The sequence below is a fragment of the Triticum urartu genome, chromosome 7, assembly GCF_003073215.2.
Source record: "Triticum urartu cultivar G1812 chromosome 7, Tu2.1, whole genome shotgun sequence".
In the NCBI taxonomy this organism is placed as follows: domain Eukaryota; kingdom Viridiplantae; phylum Streptophyta; class Magnoliopsida; order Poales; family Poaceae; genus Triticum; species Triticum urartu.
In genome coordinates this window covers 587,495,371-587,507,046 of record NC_053028.1, presented here as the reverse complement: position 1 = coordinate 587,507,046, position 11,676 = coordinate 587,495,371, and the positions used below count along the sequence as shown (strand labels likewise).

At 45.3% G+C, this 11,676-nt stretch overlaps 1 pseudogene; it reads right to left on the bottom strand.

Moving 5' to 3' along the window:
* Positions 1–4,160: 4,160 nt before the first annotated feature.
* On the bottom strand, positions 4,161–10,877 carry LOC125521300 (annotated as a pseudogene).
* Positions 10,878–11,676: the final 799 nt, after the last annotated feature.

The window sequence follows — 11,676 nt, the reverse complement described above, 5'->3', positions numbered from 1 at the left end:
CTCTAGACACCTCTTCTCGATCCTTTCAATAGATCGAGATTAGGATTTGTCACTCCAATTGTCGGAGAGGTATCTTTGGGCCCTCTCGGTAATGCACATCACTATAAGCCTTTCAAGCAATGTGATTAATGAGTTAGTTGCGGGATGTTGCATTACGGAACGAGTAAAGAGACTTGCCGGTAACGAGATTGAACTAGGTATGATGATACCGACGATCGAATCTCGGGCAAGTAACATACCGATGACAAAGGGAACAACGTATATTGTTATGCGGTTTGACCGATAAAGATCTTCGTAGAATATGTAGGAACCAATATGAACATCCAGGTTCCGCTATTGGTTATTGACTGAAGATGAGTCTCAGTCATGTCTACATAGTTCTCGAACCCATAGGGTCTGCACGTTTTACATTTGATGACGATATGTATTGTGAGTTATGTGATTTGATGTACCGAAGGTTGTTCGGAGTCCCGGATGTGATCACGTACATGACGAGGAGTCTCGAAATGGTCAAGACATGAAGATTGATATATTGGAAGGTTATGTTTGGACACCGGAAAGTTATCGGATTAGTTCGGGCATTTTCCGAAGTACCGGGGGGTTACCGGAACCCCCCGGGGGCTTAATGGGCCTACATGGGCTTTAGTGGAAGAGAGGAGGAGGCGGCCAAGAGGTGGGGCACGCCCCCCCCCCCAAGCCCAATCCAAATTGGGAGGTGATAGAGGCAAAGGTGTCCCGATGTTTCGATGAGATGGTGGCTATCGTTTTCTGTGGGAGTCGACCTTGACGATCCGACTACGAACGTGCGAGACGTCGCGCCTTAGCAATCGCTAGACCAACTTCCGAGGGGTTATTGACCACGCCGGAGCACGATCAACCTGACCACGAGGGCCTGTTTCCTGCGAGCAAACGAAGAATAAGCAAGAAACTGAGATTGCAATCTGGATATTGCGAATATAAGATGAAAGCTTTATTGATCAAGGTGGGGTTCTGTGACGTCTTGGTCTGGTCGTTGGACACAAACGAAGTACGCGAAGTTGCAGCTATGGCGAACTTTTAATCTAAACAAAACCCAAAGTCTAAACGACGCCCTAAGGGCTGTATATATGGAGGAAGAGAGGGGAATTTCGTGGCCCTTGAGGGTGGGGTCCGAAACCAACCCTAACTCTTGTTTCCCCACACATACGGACTCTAAAAATAGCCTATACTTAAGTATTTCGAAATTACATGGGCCTGGCCCATTAATAAGGTGACGCAGCACCTAGAATAGCCTATGGATGAATATTATGAAGTGGCATCTTGTATATTTCGTCCATGGCTTCATGCACTCCTTATGGCGGCTTCAAAGTCCTGAAATCATCACTTGTAACTCCGTTCTTGATCCCCTTGCGCATGCCATCAACTTCATGCGTGTTCTTGCTCCAATGTTCATCCTTCTCCAAGCTAGGCCCTTCATTTGAAAGCAAAACAAATGTATCCAATTTAGGCAGCATCATAATCTCATGAACATTAGAATCATTACCAAGAAACGAAAGTACCTAGTAATTTAATTGGCGTGCGCGAGCTCTAGTAATTGGTCCAGTATATGTAACAGTAGGGGCTGTGGGTGTAACAATGGTATTGATGTCCTCATCAGGAGGGGGGGCGGCCCCCTTTCCTTTCTCTCCCTCTTCCCTTCCTTCCCCCTCCTAGTTGGACTAGGAAAGGGGGAACCTACTCCTAGTAGGAGTAGGATTCCCCCCTTGGGGCGCGCCATAGGAGGCCGGCCGGCCCCCTCCTCCACTCCTTTATATATGGGGGACGGGGCACCCCATAGACACAAAAGTTGATCTCTTAGCTGTGTGCGATGCCCCCCTCCGCAGATTTCCACCTCGGTCATATTGTCGTAGTGCTTAGGCGAAGCCCTGCGTCGATAACTTCACCATCACCGTCACCATGCCGTCGTGCTGACGAAACTCTCCCTCGGCCTCAGCTGGACCTAGAGTTTGAGGGACGTCACCGCTGAACGTGTGCAGATCATGGAGGTGCCGTGCGTTTGGTACTTGATCGGTTGGATCGCGGAAATGTTCGACTACATCAACCGCGTTACTTAACGCTTTCGCTTTCGGTCTACGAGGGTACGTAGACATACTCTCCCCTCTCGTTGATATGCATCTCCTAGATAGATCTTGCGTGATCGTAGGAATTTTTTTGAAATACTACGTTTCATAACACTTAATACACTAGATACATGCTGGATAGCGGTCGATGTGTGTAGTAATAGTAGTAGATGCAGAATCATTTCGGACATGATGCTTATATACATGATCATCGCCTTGGATATCATCATAATGATTTGCTTTTCTATCAATTGCCCAACTGTAATTTGTTTACCAACCGTATAATATTTTCAAGAAAGAAGCCTCTAGTGAAAACCATGGCCCCCGGGTCTATCTTTTATCATATAGTAAAACCAAAAATACCTTACTGCGTTTTTCTTTTATTTATTTTATTTTGTATTTTTCCGATCTATCTATCAAATACCATACAATTTAATCTTGCTCGTAACCGTTGATGGATTGATAACCCCTTTGCACGTTGGGTTGCAAGGATTTGTTGTTTGTGTGCAGGTACTGCTAACGAGTTGTTGCTTGGTTCTTCTACTGGATTGATAATCTTGGTTCTTAACTGAGGAAAATACTTATCTCTAATGTACTGCATCATCCTCTCCTCTTCAGGGGAATCCCAACGCAGATCACAAGTAGCACCCGCCGCCACCTCCAGAGGGCTACACCGTCGATGAAGAAGCCGCCGGCCCGTCCCGGCCAGATGGGGCCCAAAGGGGCATAGATCTAAGCCGAGCGAACGCCGCCACCAACGACCACGCCGCAACGCAGTAGACCAACCGCGCTGGCACAAGGTCACACCCCCCCCCCCAGCGCCGCTCCGCCCCGCGCAGGAGCCGCACCAGGAGGGGAATCGCGTGGGGCCACCGCCGCCGCCCCGACGGCGGGGGGAGAGGAGGTGAGGAAGGGGGCTGGGGGAGGGAGCCGTCGGTGCGGCCGGTCACCCGCCGGGAGACGAGCCGGTCGAGAGAGCCGTCTGGTCCTGAGAGCCCTCTTTTTTACACATGGTGAACTGTTTTTCGTGTGTCTTTTCGTATATAAGAAGCCGAGTCAATGGTGTCTTTTCGTATATAAGATGCCGTGTTAACTATGTACGGAAGGAGATTTATTTGAGAGAGGAAATTTGGAAACTTTTCCAGTAGTTACCCAGATGTCAATACAACACACACACACACACACAGCACAACATGAGCCCAGGGAGAAATCCAACAGATGCAGGCTGGCCGGTCGGTTAAATTTCTGTGATATGGCGCGTAACCATCATCAAGTTAGGGATGTTGTTAGCCAGAAGTCTACTTCAACAGTGAAAACTTTTGGTTCACTAAGTTTGAATGAGTTCACATCCGAGGTGAAGAGCTCACCTGCATCAGTGTCTGAACCAGCACGGCATGCAAACTCATTAAAAGGACATGTATCAGCATCTGACAAATTGTCCCAGGTAAATGTGCCGCTAAATTCAGGAACTGATGTTTTGCAAAGTCAGCAAATAGCAGCCCTGCAAAGTCCAGGAGTAGATCTTCTGTTCGTGAAGATGGTGGCAATTACAGTAACAAACCAGTAAAAGATGGAGCTATTTTATTACCTTTTCTTTTGGTCCATGCAGTTATTTTTCGTTGCATACTTTACAGAACTTTCTGTAAATTTGTATCAGTTGCATAGCTTTTGTTTACCTCTACATCTATGATGATGACCCATTCCAATAATCCCCACGTTAATCTGAACCAAAAGGAGAAGACCAGAACAACACACATGATTTTATTCATTGATGCGTGATTTAGTAGGTACAATCCAATCAAGTGTGTCCAGCTCCCTGATTGTGTTCCTCTCCAACCTTTGAAACTCAGTTTCCAAGTTTAGCAATCCAGCATTTATTCTAAGGACTCGAATCCTCCCCAAAAAAAAACTTGTGTTGGATTGAATCAAAGAAGCCAGACAAAAAGCCTGGTGCTCCTTTGTTCGAAGAACAAAAACCCTAGACTAGATAGAACTGACACAAACCTCGCAAAAAAAAGATAGAACTGACATAAGTATGGAATTATATAAAGTCATAATGCATCACAGAGGAAGATAATATGTAGAAGTCTGGAAACCAATTAACGAATGGGTTTAACCAATGCCACAGAGCACTGGAAACATGTCCGAGCATCAACAGCTCTCCCATATATCTCCTGGGGATTTCTCCCTAGGAACCTTTATTGCTTATACTTCACCAGTCTTATTATTGTTACTAAAATAAAAGCAGTTCTTGAGTTGCCCCTCTTCTGGCAGGCCTAGAACGGCATGCCGTAGTCGTCGCCCGCAAACTGCGGGCTCCAGACCCCGAACACGTTGCCGGCGACGCCGGACTGGTTCGCAGGATCGGACACCGGGGCGTCTCCAGCAGCGGGCTCTTCAGCCATGGGTTCGTCCTCGACGACGTTTGCCGGGTTTGCCTGCTGAAGCGCCTGGTTCCAGGCTTCATCTACCTGGAGCAGTTCCTCTGGTGAAATGCCGTCTACCTGGAGCAGATCCACTAGTTCAATGCCTTGCTGCTCCTGCCCCGGTCCTTCCATCTGGTTCGTCAAGAATTTCTCCACCTCTTCCCAATCCCAGTCACTGAAAGGCTCAGACTGCGCATTCTCTGCGGCGGGGTGGTAGTTGTCTGTACCGTCAAGCAGGGCATTGCCTGCTAGATCCACCAGATAACCAGCGCCCATGGCTGCAGCAGGCACCTCGTTCACTTCATGTGGAGTAACTGCGGCGTGCGCCTCGTCCATGGTGTCTTTCTGCAGAGTAACTGCGGCGTGCACCTCGTTCATTGTGTCTTCCTGTGGAGTAACTGCAGCGTGCACATCGTCCTTGGTGTCTTTCTACATGTCATCGCTCTCCAGGTTGATGACAATCTTGCCTGCTGCTTCAGTAAGACTGATCTCCTCTCTCTCCAGGTTGATGAAAATCTCGCGTCCATATCCATCAAGTGCTTTGCTCTGTACAGGCAGCACCTCACGTTTGTATGACAGGCTCTCATTAAAGTACTGCAGGCTCTCCCGGTACCAGTCCCAGATAGATTTGGTACCATGTGTCAGAACTGGAGGTGGACGTGCATTAGTCTGAGAAACTCGTGCTCCAGCCGAACTCTCCCCCACTTGTCCCCACTGCTTTCCGGGGTAATTGTACCACATAGCAGAGGCTGCTGAACTTCCCTCCATGTGTGGCCACACCATCCCAGGGTACATATCCCAGATAGAAGAGGCAACCCCATGTGTGAACTGCGTCTGGGTTGTTGCCAAATGATTATTGGGTTTAGCACTGGGTGCCTTGTATGCTGATGACATCATCTCAGAAAATTCCTTCATGCTGGCATAATGTTGATAGCCCTCTTCATCGTGAGATAACCTCTGCCTCTGCGCTCGCAGCCGGTGTTTCTGCATCACAATACAGAACAGAACATTCAAGACAGGGATCACACATCACAATATAGAAAGTGAGCGTAATGAAGAAATTATAGTGTTTTAGCATAACAACGCTGAAATAGATCAACTTGAAACTTGTGGAGTATGTATTTTTTTTTTCTCAAACAAGCACCCGGACGTGTTTCGTTTTGTATTAGGAGAGTGCCAAGAAAGCACAAACAGTCACAACAAGGCCAAAAAGAAGCCAAAGCCCTACTGCTAGCATCAGCTAAGGGTAGACCAAAGTTACGTCAATAAGCCCCTAATTTAACCAATAAAGGAGAAAATACCTATAAAGTAGTACATTGTTCACAAAATTCCCATTAACGTGATAACAATTATTAATCAGTCGATTTGGTAAACTGCGTTATAATAATGCTTTGGATAGTCTGATTACTACGAATTCGGTGCTAACATGCATAAAGTTTTTTTTTCCAATTGTGATTGGTTCTGTAACAAAATCTACTCCTGAAGCTGCATGGTTTGGAAATTTGAAATCTTATCTAGAGCACCATATACAAAACTTAATCTCCATGGCATGCAGAGACAGAGAGTACAGACTACTGAGTACTGACGCAGGTATGAGACATCCATGTACATGTGTTTCTTCTGGAAAATAAAGAAATAACAAAGGACACACAGTAGAGTATCAGGTGGAAACATTCTTTCCTTCCAAGTTTATTCAGTTAAAATGGAATCTTGACCCTTGTATTTAGCATGCAAGCCTGCCAGTAACTGTGTGAACTTTTACTGGGGTATGAATTAAAAGGTCAAATATTAAATAAAGTTCTCTTCCTATTTGTTTCTTCAACAGTTCAACAGTGTGCACATAGTTCTTTAAAATTTTGTGAAGTCGGACACTGTTGCCACAGAAAATTACCCAATTGATTGAACAATGCAGAACCTATATTTACACAAAATAAATAGCAGAGGGAAATGTTTTATTTTTCACACTAAGATCAAACCAATAATAAAAAATTAATTATTATGTTGTTGTTGCTATTCCAGTAGGTGTTTGTTTCTCCTCTACCTTTTTCCCTTTTGCCCAATCACTGTATGTTAATGAGCACATGAGTTGGTAAAAGGACTCATCTGCACGTAACATCAATTTCTTTGGTCACTCAGCCTCCATGCGTTAGTTACCGTGTTCCTCAAAATCTTGCCGAATCAGAAATCCGAATCCGAGCCAGATTCGGAGACCGTGACTTTGTCCGAGCAGCACTAGCTGCTGGTACTTAACGTGCCAGGGTACAAAACAGTGATAAAGGTGATGACCAAGCGGTGGCATACACCTGCAACTTCAGGAATCGTGTAATTATGACCACCGTGATCAGATCTCTTGCAATTAGCTGGTTCTGCAAGATTAGTTTAGGCAATGCTGCAACCATTCTGTTGGTTAATCAATATATATGTGCAGAAATGGAAAGTGCATAGTAGCTTCCATCTCTACCAAATATTCATGCATGGGGGGATCAGGTTGGCAGTGGCAATCAATAGCCAATGGCCACGGAAGGGGGATAGTCAGCTGTAGTGGTGGGAACCAATGACAGCAGAATGACAATATCATCTTAATTAGTGGCAAAAACAAAAGGTTTCGTTCGGGAAAGTGCATAGGATGAAAGAAAAATATAAGGCTCAAATGACAAATGTTCAGTCAGTTTAAACTAACTAGCATGCATAGGTTGTCAGCTTCTACTACTTATGATCGTCTATTAAACAAAAAAAAATTAACAAAAAAACGTACATAATGCCTATTGATGTACCGGCAATACCACAGTTGAGGTAAACTAAATCGATCACCCACCTGGAGATGGCTTGCAACATGCTGTATGGTCAAATTCAAATCCTTGGCATTCATGTACTGGTGAATGTTTCGAGCCGTAGCAGCTGTTAGCCAAAAAGAAAACAGACACTCAAAGGTCATGCTTTTTCAGCTGTTAAACATAACAAACGACTAATTTATGCCAAGTGCAGATAGCCTTACACGGCCCAAGCACTTCAACAGCCTGCAAGAACTTCTCATGGAGCTCACTGCTCCATAAGAACCAACCCAGATTCTCTGAATAGACATTCGCGTTCAACGCATCTTGTTTTTCATCCTCAGTTTCAGACCTGTGATTTTTAATAGACCTGTGTTGAAGTGCTCTCATCCTCAGAAAATTGACGGTTTCAGTATCCAACGGCTTAACCACATTGAAGCATGTTCCAAGGGTCATGCGTGCGGAGACTGCTTCATCATAGGCACACATAGCTGCAACCAAGAAACAACACTCCTAGATTAATGAGTTTGGGATGGAAAAAAAATTCTTAAAACAATACAGCTCTGAATACAAATGCTTACTGATGAGAGGCACTTCAAGTGCATTCAGGATGTGGTGAAACAGCACCAAGGTGTCCATCTCTGCATTGCCAGGATGAACTTCCGCTACTACCAAATCAAGCTCCTCATTTTTAGCAACCCCCCTTTTAAGGGAATCTAGGGCCTCTTCCACTGTTTCCAATGGAAGAACTACAAAACAGTAGAAGTTAGACTCAAAATTTTGGAGAGTAAACACCGTGTTATCATGTCCAAATATAGTTATATTTATATCCCAACCTGCACGTACTATTGCAACAAGTGAGTATCTTCTAAGGACTAATATAGCTACTTGGTATGTGATTTTTCTCATTTGACCACATAATCCAACACTTTCTGCAATCTAATAGCACTTGGAAGGGCGGCCCAGTAACTAGCAGCTAGCTATATCCCATTACGAACTACATATGCTGCCTCCGTTCAAACTGTGAAGTTCACACAATATATTACACACACATATGCTATATAATCTAATGGTCAGGGTGACGCAGTAACACTATATCCTATATGGGAACTGCATCTGTTTCCTTTCTGTTTAAAATGTCATAGATCTACGGAAATGCTCCACATATATATGATGGTCGTACGAGCTATACATGATAGTATGATACTGAGGACAGGTTCACTGCCATGTAGGGCCATAGCTCGCCAAGCTTCACGTCATGAGAAGCGTTCTATATCCACACACGAAAGCCATCCAACCGTTAATTAGTGGTCCAGATCATAATGAATAGAACGTATAAATTGTCCCACCGGACAACCGTAAACCCAAACTTCACGCCAAGCAGCCGTACACCCAAACTTCCCGCCAAACAGATGTACACCCAAATTTCCAGCCAAACAGCCGTACACCCAAACTCCCCACCAAACAGCAGAAATATGAAATATCTGAAATTCGATCAGATGTGACTGTGGATAGAAGACACCAACAGATATCAAATTGTGCCTTTTATAGTAGCCCCATGAATATGCAAAATCTTGTGCAACAGATATCAAATCGTGCCTTTTATAGTAGCCCCATGAATACTATCTTTCATTCTCCCTCTAAAAACAACTTCCTTTTTGGACAGGAAGGGGAAAATACGAAATGGAGATGCTTGGGATTGAAGTGTGCACCTTTGAAGTTGAATCTAGCAAGCGTATTGGAGATGGTCCACAGGGAAACCGGATCTCGATCAAGAACTAAAACTGAAAGATTTTCCATCAGGTCAGTGAGACCCTATGGGGTGGAAACAAAGTCTGCCAATGTTTGTGGTGGATCTAACCATATATGGATCTAATACCTTCTTTTGGCGTGAGACCTTCACCAAGGGCAAAAGATAGACACTATATACCAGACGATATCAGAAAAGGACAAGAATTTAAGTAGACTCTATCTAAGTTTTTATTCAAAAGCTGACCTGTATTTGGACAGGGAGGTTGAACAAGATATACTTACTTGAGAAATACAAAAGTTAACATCATTATTTTGTCCTCTTGTGCTTCTTCAGTTTCCAATGTAACGAACATGCAAGACCATGTACAATGCAAGCCGGTGCTTATCTGTAGAGAGCAGATGCTTAATTATGCACCCCTGTCACAGATATAAGCACCGGTGCTTAAGAAAAACACAGTTTGTTTTACTAAGCACCTCTCTAAGCATCTTGCATTGTACATGGTCTAAGAAGGTGTGAACCCTTCCCGTCATGACTTCATGTTATCTGTTCTCTATCACCACGCTTGCTTTTGGTGACTAGTGATGAACGATGTAATAATGATGGCTATATGTTCACATGTATTCTCAGTATGTTCATGGCTCCAAATTTACCTAAGGCGCATGTAGGGCACATGCATGTTCTCCCTAGCTCTCGCCCACAGTACTATTTTTTTCTTCATTCAGTACCTAGTGTTCATATGAAAGAAACAAAGCAAGCAGGCCATTCACCTATTAATTAGCAAACATATCAATACTTCAGTTGCAATAATTAGAACTTCCAAGTCCTAAAGGGTCTCAAGTCTCAATTATCAAATTTCAAAACAAACCAAATGGTGATGTGCTGCTTTAAGATGATTCCTCAAGAAAAAGTCTGAAGGGTAAATAAGGTAATTTATTGGCCAGCTTCATTATTTATAACATGCAACAGTTTCACTGATTTATGGCATGCTGTCATGCATACCAAGAATTCTACTACAAAGAGTCCTCCTGTGGACAGGTGTCGTGATGACATGTCATATAATCAATGGGTTAATGCATGCCGGTGAATTTGATCTTGTGGTGCTATCTGGCGCATGGTTGGCAATGTTGCGAGCACGCAATCCTACATGATGTATGCATGAGCACTAGTTGCACCGATGTACAAGATAACTTCACAAAAGACAAAAACCAGTAGTTGTAGCCGCGATTGCATCACTATCTTAATGCCGCAACAGACACTCACCCTAGCCCCAATTGCATCACCACATCTGCTCTTTTTAGGCAGCAAACCTACATATCTATCCACACGATAATGTACCAACAAAAATAATGAGATGTGCGGTTGATTTCTACAAAGAAAAAAAGGTATATAACCGATTCCTTAACAAGGAAGATATGCGAATGATGTTAAACATTGATGCAGCCTCTAAGTGGGATGGGACAAACTGAGGAAGAAACAACCAGGGCCAAGCCTAAAATCAATAAAAAATTCTAAAAGAGAAAGTATCCACGCTATGGGCGACCGCCCTGGGTTCCAATGCTTGTCACCACCCCTATCCCAAAAGATATATGACATGGCCCGTGCCCAGTGTGGTGCATATGTGCTTCTTGAAGGAACTGATTGCCCATCTCGAACACTCCAGGAAGAGATCCCAGACCAAATGCCCTTCAAATCGAAACCTGGAAGCCAGCTTTTTCTTCAGATAATCGAACCTGGATCCACATACTGCTAAGCAACAATCGAAGTAGGCGCGACACAGATGCTTTAACCAAACTAAATCGAAGTAGGCAGACGCTTCGGAATGGTGCGCGCTTACTGGGGGAGGGAAGGACAGGGTCGAGGGCAGCGGCGCCGCCGGCGAGCGCGAGGCGTAGGAGGAGGAGTCGCGCCTCCCGACCGGGCGACGTCGGGATCCCTCGTCTCTCTCGCCGGCGGTCGCCGCCTCGCCATCCGCCGCCTCGCGAGTAGTACGGTCGTGGTACACGGGGATTCAGACGGAAACGGATGGGCCTGACTGCTCATGGGCTCAAAATGCTTTAGCAGAGTGGGCCCAGACATGGCCAGATGAGCTGCTCCAGCGGGAGAGCTCCTATCGGGCGCTTCAGGCGCCCGAACTTCTCCCTGGCGCTCGCTACGCGCTCAGTTGGGCCGGCCCACGAGTCGCGTTGAGCACCGAACGCAAAAGCTAAAATCGCAAAAAAAACAGAGACCTCTACAGGCCTTCAACTCACGACCTTCAAGTTTACATGCAAAGTCCAGAGGCACCCGAGCTATCCTGCTGTCACTGATTATTTCAAGCGGCAATAGCTTAATAAACATTCATCAAACTTGAAAAAAAAAATCATTTTTTGTTAACGAGGGTCCAACTGCACTTTTGTACCCTCTCGCTTAGGGTTACAGCGCCGCCTCGGGCGTTCTCGAGATTGCCGAGGAGGAAGGCTGATATCGATCGATACCGAGTCGCCGTCCCGTCCAGGGCTGGCGAGGGAGTTCTCCAGTAGCCTCGGCTGTGAGTCAAGGGCCTGGGCTGCCGCCATGGCCGCCGCAGGGGGGTCCTCGTCGCAGACGGGAAAGAAACCTGAGATTGATCTAGAGGAGATGCTGAAGAA